Raw genomic sequence first — 6,705 nt, 5'->3', positions numbered from 1 at the left:
TGTTTCCTGTCTGCTTGCTAGCTTGCGTTTCTCCTATCTACCTTGTAGTGAACCCCCGCCCCTCTTCTACCCTGAGAATTTCTTTAAAAATTCCTCGGCTCTCTTTGCTTTGCATTCCCTCGACCTCTTTCTTATATGCATCTCCTTCCCCTTCTCCTTAAGTGTAATCCATGCGCAAAATAGCTGCTCGACAATACCACAACGTCACTCGTTCTCCACGTACTGCGTGATTGTCGCTGTTATTCGTTGTTTCCTTTGCGACATATGGGGATTCCACATAATTATTTTAATATTTGACACTCTGATGTTTTCACTTTTGAAACTTTAATTTAAGTTCTATTAAAAATTGCACACGTCTCATGTGATTTGCGATATCGTTTCCGCACATAATAATTTTTAGTTATTTTTAATGAAAGTCTAAATAATTGGCATCAATAGATTCTGCATTTGTTTTCTTTTATAACTTCGACAGCAAGTGCTTTTGAGATAAAATTGTACTGTAGAATATTTGCCAGAATTCGCGTGATGATAAAGGCATAAGGCGGCATTCGTGCATAGAGAAATGCGCGAGCAGAAAAAAATAAATTCTACCTCTAAAAAATAGCCGCGAGCATTTACGCCAACAAGCGAGCGGACATCAAACGAATTTGCTAAAAAGATGATTTTCCACCGTTCACTCAAAAGCAGTCTAACGCTTTTCTCCCCGATCCTTTCCTTTTGCATCTGGGCTCCCTGTACCTGCCCCCGCCTGTTCTATCCTTTTTGTCATCGTTGCCGCCTATGCCGAGAGCTAGGTTATATCTCGTGGTGGTGCTATCGGGTTTTTTCGCTTCCTTATCACCGTTAAACCTTTATCCTCGCGTTCGCGCGCTCTTGCAGTCTCTTCGATTCATCTCGCGCAAGTTTTCTCTTTGTTTTGTTCGCCTTTTTCCTTCTCACTTTTTCCGATATATCTTCGCTGCACGACTACCCGTTATCCTCCTTAGCTTTGCTCTTCAGTTCGTCTCCGCTATCTCTCCTGCTTCTTTCTGTGGCTAGAGCTTCTTTGATCGTTGTTTTTTACTTTCACATTTTTTTTATCTTTCGCCTTCTGATCTCTGATAACATACGAAAGTTTTCTTTTATTCATTCTCGTGATTCTGATTGCTTGCATTCCTTTATATAAGTTACTATTGTTAACAAATAACTACGCATTATGAGTATCTTCATTCGAATGTTACTATTCGAAGTAATTTTTCCTTAAGAATGAATACGCCGATGCTCTTTCTTTTCCACTGATATGAATACACCATTCGCATAACAACGCTGCTATATTTTATAGGTCAAATTTTATAAGAGAAAACCAAGGCATTTCATACATCTTCGCACATTATATTTAGTTGCCTGAGCACAAAATGTTTTTGACGAGACTCTGAGATGAAACTACTTTCTTCATCTACGTACTTACTTCGTGAAAAGGTTCACTTTTCTGCGCAGTCATTCTGACTCAAGTGGTGCACTTATACATTGTTGCTGAAGAAAAATAAAGCACTAGAATTTCGAGAGAGAGGGAGAGAGAGAGAGAGAGAGAGAGAAGAAAAACCGAATATTTTCCTTTCTTGATCTTGTTTTTCGTTATATTATAAAGAAAATTTGATAGCAGTAAATCTTTTTCCGCTCTGTTATTACAGTTCAAAACCAAGTTCCAGTTGTCGTCTGATTTATAAACGTAATAATAGTATAGTTCTTCTTGTATTTATAAAATTAAAAGTCTTTTTAATATGAAGTAAAATATTTATCATTACTATGTTTCATGATATTGACCGAATTGATTTTTGGATTGATCATAAAAAATCACTTGTGTCAATTTATACTAACGATTTACAGACTGTATGCATCTACAAGATATATAAGCAAGATGTTGACATGTGTGTCAACACTAATGTGACACTCTTCCTGATTGATCGCATACGTCGCGAAGCTTCTCGTAGCTTCTCACTCCCAGTGCGAGCTTCATTATGGGTATGCCAATCCGTATGTCGTATCAAGTTATGAAAATAACTAGTAAGAAACATATGCAAAGAAGGATTTTTAAATGCAAACATTATTTTTTTGTATTGTTTTCAGTTCTTTTGCTAATTTTTCTTTTTGATTATGTTTGGCGTTAAAACAAAAGTTTCATCGTAACAAATTTATGAGTGCGATAAATTCGTAGAATATAAATACTTAAACTATAAATGCCACTAGATAATTAAAAAGTTGTGAGCAGTAATGTAAATTAGGATATCAAAGAAACATTTGCGTAATGGCAATGCTGCTGTAGGAACTTTACGAAAAAATCGTAACAAATTAGTCCACAATTTCGTAATTCACGGATTCATTCGCAAACTGTTCGCAAACTTTTAACTGTAATTCTTTGATAGAGGAAAATTTTTTCATAGACACGAACAAAAATTTTTTATATTCCGACACTATTTTTATCGAATAAAATAGATGACATAAATAATTCTACGAAATAAAAATATAGACAAAGCTCAATAAGAAGTCAATATTTTTATTTTACTATACATTTTCTACGCGATTCATATTTACAAAATTTACTTAAAAAAATATATATTCAAGTTACAAGAAAAAAATTTTTCATTCTTCAAAAAAAAAAAGTTGCAAACCTTTCATTAACGCATCAGAATAGAATTTCCGTTTATTACGTTTCTTTTTATTTATTTATTTTTCTGAGCCCTTTTCCATATGGTCATTTCTTTTTATTCCCAAATCCCTAATATTTTTACTGTTTTCCAGTTTTTCTTTTAACATCATTAAAGCTCACGACTAGCTTCCATACACGTATTTACACGTAGTAATTCCCCCGAGTTCTCCTCACCCCTTTCTATTTCTTTCTCTTTCTGTCTCTCGTTCACTCGCGCCTTTCTAAGCACTCTCAGTAGGTTAAAAGACCCATTTAAACGTATACGTGTACTCACGCTCGACTCTTTACTTTTTCATCTTTGTTAGTATGCACATATCCGCGGTCTTCCGAGAAGTCTGTATCTTTAAAAAAATAATAATAACATGGATTTTCTATTCTCTCCTACTATCATTTGCACTCACTGAAACCCAACATTCTTCTTAAACAGCCAAATTTTACCATTTTAGCTTGCAAATTTACCAAAGCTTAAAATAATATATCACTTTATCTAGTATAAGCTGTCATCAAGCACAACAAGCTAATCATTTTTAATTCCATTTCCCTTTCTACATGCTGGATTTAATTGTAAATTTTAATAAACCTATTACACTAAACTCACATCATTCCCTCCAAAATGTTAACTTGAGTAAAAATGAAAGATATGTTGGAAAAATGAAAATAAAAATAGTTTTAATATTTACTTTACGTTTCTTATCAGCTTCTTGTTTAAGCAAATTGGTGAACTAGCGGTTGAATTGTTGAATTGGTATTGTTTCTGAAGATTATTTTATCAGTCACGTAAGTTTGAGAAATCAAACATTAAAATGGAAAAGAATCGTTGGAAGTTCGATATTTAATGGAGCGCCAGGTCGACGTTAACGAGGTGGTTAATCGACGGTTCTGTGGCGTAAATTGACTAAGGTGCCTTTGACATACGTACACCACATGTCTGTTGCATATACATGAAAGCCACTGCTGGCCTAAATGGATAATATGTTAAAAATAAGCAAAGGCTACATTATAAATTTTGTTGTTTCTCGATCAAGTAACATATTCATATTAGTAGTCTCTATGAACAAGAAAGTTTAAAACCTATTTTTATTAATTATCAAACTTATCAAAATGATCAAAAAACATAAAAAGTGTATACTCACGATCAAGCATCATCTCAGCACGCGAAATGCTTCTAAATATTCCATATCAAGTGCACCAATCTTCGATTGGATTATGCAAGTCAGCGCGCACAACGCTAGACATACACGTGGGCAGGGCAAAGTGTAATAAGTAATCTTCGTCGTCGTCAAAGGAATGCATTGCATAGGAGGCGGGGGTCGCCACGCATGTTGGCTCAGGTGAACGACAATGTGTCTCCTCAAGCAACAGCCGCGCCGGTGGTAGCAGCAGTGGAGCAAGCTGAAAACCGTGTATATACGAGTAAAGGGTAGGAGGTGGAGGCCCTTGCAATGTTTGAGCGTGGTGGTCGAGGATTACGGGGACGACCAAGAGCACAAGCGCGCGCGCGATAATCGCATGTTGCAACAATGGCTCGCGCTGTACAGCGCCGTCGACGGCACGCGATGCCTCCCTTTACCACTGATCGATTGGCATGCCCTATGAATTTCATGCTCGAGTATGCCCGTCCACGCTGAAAGCCCGATTAACCGAGGCCAATTATATCTGTCGAGTGTGCTACTCTCTCCGTTGTATATAGATCTGCGATGTCGATAGATGCGTTCGATTTTATATAAACAAACTCGCGATCCTTCCTTCATCTTATTTCGCTGATAAAACCTTGTCATAGAGTGGTTTCTGTAGTTATCTTTGTTTTTGTGCATTTATCCGTGTCAACGAGAATGTACGTTTTCAGTTGCGCGTGACTAATGTCGACTTATCCAGTTGTGGCTATGTGGTATGTCATTAATTTAGCCAGATTCACAACGTATATTGATGTTTTACAATATTGGAAGTGAATAGAAAAATTCCACAAATATTGGACTTATTATTTAAGATTCGTAATGCCATGTCAATAAAATTGACTTCTTTCATTTTTCATAGACATTTTCTTCCTTCTTGAAACATTTTTGAAATGACAGTCACGCACACAAATACCAGAGATAACTTAGAAAACTTATTCTAGCAATCACAATGATCTTAAACATTTATTATTTCGGTGACGGATTGTTAATATAACTACTTGAATTGCTATCATTTTCCATTCGTCGTCTGTAAGTTGAAATAGATGATCTTCGCGAAATCACATCTACGCTACAATCAAATGAAAAAATTGCATTACAGGAACTTGAAATATGTCTACAATTTAAAACAGTATTTCCCAAGAACAGCAGCAAACAAATACTTCTCTCGCGCGAGCTGGAAATTTGCTTACCCATAACACAAGGAATTAACTCGCCGAAACACAGTCTCACTCTGTGTAAATGCATGTGTACGAGGTAAAGCGAGAGTAGGTTGAGGAGGTACATTAGCGCTTAAAAATGCTGTCGCCTGCTGCAAGCCGAGAGAGAAAGAGAGGGGTAGCCGACAATTATCTCCCCATTTTCCTCCTTAATCAGGAAATTACGACGTTGAAAATTTCATAAGCGAATGAAAATTGCGCAGCTGCGCGCAAAAGCTCGCGTACTATGTACATTTTTCGAATCTATATCCAAGAATTTTCATACTGAAATACTCGCTTTGCTTGGGTCGAATATTCATGCGAGTAATTAAATTAATTTCTTCGTGACTAATGATAATATCAATTTAGTCTAGCTCGTTCTCATTACGCAGTTGTATGACGAAATTAACTTCTGATTTATAACAAGCTCACGCAGAATAGTTTTAGAATTGGAATATTTTATCAGAAAGTTTGAAAACTAATGTAATTTAACTTTGTAAATTAACTTAGTATTTCAATGAACTCTGGTTTACCAGTGTTTTACTTATTATATGTTCATAATTCTTAGCTTACTAACATCATTAGCAAATCCAATTTCCAATCTTTTATCTAAATATGATGGATTTGATTGAACGATACAGTTGAATATAAATTTTACAAAGGAATAACAAAAATTAATGTATAACTTTCACGTTTTATTCATATGTCACATATTTCCTTCGTTGGTCTCATCAAATAAAAATATCTTTTTCACATTTTTGATGTTTTATGTAACAGCAATCAATAGGAGTATCGATGTTTTATTTTGAAATGTATACGTGTGTCTGCTGAAATATGAAACTAGAAAATGAAAAGAATAGTTATAAAAACATTCCATCACGCAATGTATTGAAGCTGTAATACTCGTAACTGAAGAAAAATAAAATGAGAAAAGGAAGCAATAGAAATACGAAGAGGATAAAAGCGAAGTGTAATAAAATAAAAATTCATGTAGAAATAGTACAACCAGAATAAATCTGACTCTGTAACAGAAAAACTCGATTATGAGTAGTTGGATATAACTGCTTGTACATTTAATTTTAGCTATATTTAAATTCCTTGGTAGCCTCAATAGACAAATTATGAAAATTCCGTTGCATGAGGCTGTAAAATGTACTAGTCAAAGTAAAAATCCTATTTTGCTTTTACTTGTCATTTAAATTATCATTTTTAAGAGCACACTGAGTATTTTTCCAATGAATATAACAGCATATTTACGATAATTCCCAAATTGAAAAACATTTAGCTTTGAGTGATCATAGCATATCTGTGTTCATTTCGCTATCTCATACGCTCTCCGTGCCTGGAGAGTGCAATAGTGCATGCGATTAGTACAAAGTCATTTCTCGGCTAGTACGCCATCGAGTATTGGATCTCAATTTCCAATATGGTCATTGACATCCAGAATCCCCACCTTCTCTCTCTCGTCCTCGCTCTCAACCAAATGTGTATTCTACCCTGATGACCGATTTGATTTTGGTGTGCGTCCATGCATGCGTTTGCCTCTCTCGTGCTTTTCCCAAAGTCAGCCATGTGATATATGACACTTTGATTCCCATTTTTACTGCTTACTACACTTGTATTTTCAACTATTCTTTGCTTTATGATT

Source organism: Phymastichus coffea, unplaced genomic scaffold, assembly GCF_024137745.1.
Source record: "Phymastichus coffea isolate CEN01 unplaced genomic scaffold, Cenicafe_Pcof_1.1 PCOF00039, whole genome shotgun sequence".
Lineage (NCBI taxonomy): Eukaryota > Metazoa > Arthropoda > Insecta > Hymenoptera > Eulophidae > Phymastichus > Phymastichus coffea.
The sequence above is the reverse complement of the archived record's forward strand: the minus strand, read 5'-3'. Positions refer to the sequence as shown.